The sequence below is a fragment of the Dromaius novaehollandiae genome, chromosome 2 (assembly GCF_036370855.1).
Source record: "Dromaius novaehollandiae isolate bDroNov1 chromosome 2, bDroNov1.hap1, whole genome shotgun sequence".
NCBI classification, from domain to species: Eukaryota; Metazoa; Chordata; class Aves; order Casuariiformes; family Dromaiidae; genus Dromaius; species Dromaius novaehollandiae.
Genome location: NC_088099.1, coordinates 149,856,296 through 149,859,645, shown reverse-complemented (window position 1 = coordinate 149,859,645; position 3,350 = coordinate 149,856,296). Strand labels below are relative to the sequence as shown.

Below are 3,350 nucleotides of genomic sequence, written 5' to 3'. Positions count from 1 at the left end.
CTTAATAGCATTATTTATGTTCCTCACGTTCAAACTAAATTTTCCTATTTGTATACTGAGTAGCCATCTTAAATCTATTCACTAAAGCTCCTTCTCCTGTGGCAAATGAAATAGCTTGATATCCTTTCAAAAGTCAATTGTTTACATTTTTATTTCTAAAAGTGTAAGTGATTTAAGACATTCCTTCTTTGAAACCTACACAAAGAGGCTGTCAGAACTGACTACTATCTATACAGTTTGTGTTTCAGTTAGACTCCATTCTCTGTAACACCTTTAATTTACCATGTGATAGGCAAGTTTTAAGAAACTTAAGTCTGTGACAATATCCCTTTAAGATAATAGTATTTTTCTTTCAGTAGAGAGACTATCTTTATTCAGATCTTGAAAAGAACATTTTATCACTTGCTCTATCCTTTTTCTGGTAGGTAAAGCAGGGCCTTTGTTCCTTTTTTTAAGTTGACCAAAAAAAGTTATTTCTCATTTTTTATGAAACATGATTGCAGTGCTGCTCAACCACACTAAATGAGAACTCCACTGTGTTCACCTTAAAAATCTCAATTAAGTAAGGAGTCTAAAAATTAATTAAAGTTTGGACTGCACTCCCAACTGAACCATATTGTTTTCAAAAGGAGCTATTTAAAGTGTGGGCAACAAAATGGCTGTCACACACCCTGTGCACATGTCATGTCCTACACAGGACAGGATGCTGGACCTGCTTTCAGCAACATTTGAAAGAACTGCTTATTAAACCACCACTAAGCTCTAAAACTCTGACGTAATTCAAAAGCATCCTACCATGGAAACACACTGAACATAGTGGAGAAACTTAAAAACATTATACAGTTTTCTTACATGATCCTGGCACTAAAGTGACAAGCTTTGCCTTGGAATGACCTGCACACTTCCAAATTTGAAAATATTACCTTTGAAGCTTGCATGAACCTCAGCAAAGCGAGAAATCAGCCTGTAAGTTTCATAAACCAGAAAGGACCCTGTTGACAGCGCAATCCCCCTTTTAAAGCCTTTTTCAAGCACCTGCAGGTGATTGTAAAACGTGTATTAGTAAATATTGTTACACTGAATACAAACATGTTCTCCTGATTTTCAGAACTTTGGAATCTGGTTTGTAGAAAACGACAATTATATTTTGGACTTAAACAGAAAAAAGGCTTTCGTAAGTTACAAGAAAGAATAACAAAAAAATAAAAACAACACACACAGTATCAACAGGAATGCTTCTTTCCAAGCTTTCCACCAAGGAATCTTGATAATTATGCTTTAAAATACAAACTGAGCAACAGACTGAAAATAAATAAATAAGAAAAGCAGTAGACACATGGCAAGAAACAACAAAAAAAGCCTGTATTTTTCAGAAGCACTCAAGGAGCCTAGATTTTGAAATAACAGGTCTCACACCGCAGGCCCGCAGGCAGGATTAGCGCCACCAGCGCAGCCCGGCTCCTGCGCCCGCAATTCCCGAGGAAGCCGGCTGCCGCCGCCGCCGCCGCCGCCGCCGCCCGGCCCTGCAGCTCCTCCGGCCCGCTACCGCGCCCCGGCGCCACCTCACACTGCGGCCCCGGCCCACGCCGCTCAGGGCCCGGCCGGCGGCCCCCTCCGCCTCCCCCGCTGGCGGAGCGGGCCCCGGCGCGGGGCCGTAGGGGTGTCACGCATCCCGCCCGCCGCCCCCCGGAGCAGCAGCCCCCCGCGCCGCTCGCGGGCTACCTCACTCCCGCCGGCCCCACGGCGGGCGCCGGGCCCCCCGCGGCAGGCCGCAGCGTCTCCTGCCGCCCGCGGCAGCGGCCTCCGCACGCAGGCGGGGCCGCGGCGGAAACGCTGCGCCCGCGCCAGCGCCGCCATGACAGCAGCCGTCGCCACTGGGCGCCGCCCCCCGCGGCCGGAGGAAGCGGTCCGGCCCCCAAGCGCGCCGCCGCGACGGGGAAACAGGGGCGGCAGCCGCGCGTTCCACCCGCCAGCGCGCGGCCGCGCTGCTCGTCGGCCCTCGCGCGACACCGGACCGCGGCCACGACAAACGCGTCCTCGGGGGGCGCCCCGCGCGCGGCGAGAAGATGGTGGCGGGCAAGGGGGGGCTCTGCGCATGCGCGCGGGGCAGGGCGGCCGGCGGGCGGGGTCCGCGCCTCCGCGCTGCCTGCGGCTCCGGGCAGGTGAGGGGGCCGCGGGGTCCCGTCGCGGGGGCGGAGGGGAGCGGCCCGGGGGTGAGGCGCCCCGCTCGGGGCCTGGCGGTGCGGTGCGGTGCGGTGCGGTGCGGGCCTGCCGAGGGGGCGCTGATGCGGCTGCGGCCGCTGCCCGGGGCTGCGGCCAGGCCCGTGGCACCGCCGCCCGCCCGCGCTCCCACTGCGGAGCCGCAGGGGCGGCGCTGCCGTCGCTTCACAGCGCAAAACGTGCGTGAGCTGCCGCGCCGGGTGGGCGGGGGCGGCCGCCGCCGTTGCTGTGGGCGCGGGCCGTTGCGAGACCGGCCTAACTGCCCGCTTTGCGAAACGTCCCCTCAGGCGGCGCCGAGCTTCCTGCTTCGCTTGCTCTTGGGAGGCCGCTGCTGCGCTCTCGGGGAGCGAGTGACCGCTCGGGTCGCTCAGGTAGTTCAGCGAGGTGGAGTCCGGCTCAACCTGCCTCTGCGGCGGCCCGACACCGCGCCGAGGATTAGGCTCAGCCTTCAGCAGGGACGCGGTCGGAAATCGTTGTAACTTCTAGGAAACGTGCTGTTTTTCCTGAGCTGTTGTTAGAGTGTTTTTCGGTACGGTTGCAAGATGTAGGTGAGACAAAACTTACGTATGCTGATGTACGTACTGTCAGAATTTATTCTTCTGCTAGGGTGAAGGTAAAACATGAAAGCTCTTCGTTGTCCTTTCATTCTCGTGTCTTCAAAGTGCATTGGGCACCTCATGGTGGTGTATCCCTGCCTCCAGAGCTGGCTATTACATTTGTTTTCATAGGAGTTTTATGTCTCTAAAAGCTGAATGTTAAAGATATTTCTGTGGCGGTAACAAAAATGCGTATTTAGTGCAAGTAACTAGATTCAACCTTAGTGTTACTCCTGGTTTTTTTTTCCCCTGAGGTTTTAAATTTTAAATTTGGATATATAATCAAGACAAGGAGATTTTTCAAAGAGCATGCAGTGTTCTGCCCTAAGCAAGTATTATTTGTTAGAAGAAAAAACAAGCAAGAAAGACATATAGAGAAGCAAGAGAAACAAGACAGAAGTTTTTTGTGTGTGTGTGTTGTGACAACAGGGAAAACTCAGTGTTTGTCCGATAAGTATAATTTGTTTGTGTTAAATATGTCATAATTAATCTATACAAATCCACTATCAGTGACTGTTAGACTAATTTTATTTC

At 52.4% G+C, this 3,350-nt stretch overlaps 1 protein-coding gene and 1 long non-coding RNA gene across 5 annotated transcripts in view; one reads left to right on the top strand and one right to left on the bottom strand.

Annotated features, from left to right (window-relative positions):
* Positions 1-923: 923 nt before the first annotated feature.
* On the bottom strand, positions 924-1,860 carry LOC135327631 (uncharacterized). The gene is made up of 2 exons (XR_010388036.1): positions 1,723-1,860; positions 924-1,035 (listed from the first exon to the last, which is right to left on the bottom strand). It is a non-coding gene; the product is annotated as an uncharacterized LOC135327631 (long non-coding RNA).
* A 170-nt stretch (positions 1,861-2,030) lies between these two features.
* CPNE3 (copine 3) overlaps positions 2,031-3,350 on the top strand; it is a 33,539-nt gene continuing 32,219 nt past the window's right edge. Inside the window, exon 1 of one of the 4 annotated variants that reach the window (XM_064507785.1) lies at positions 2,031-2,162. The gene's annotated coding sequence lies outside the window, so the exon portion shown is untranslated. Of the gene's footprint in view, positions 2,163-2,315; positions 2,400-2,468; positions 2,769-3,350 lie in introns of those variants that run through there. The other 3 variants (XM_026099722.2, XM_026099719.2, XM_026099720.2) reach the window with 3 other exon arrangements.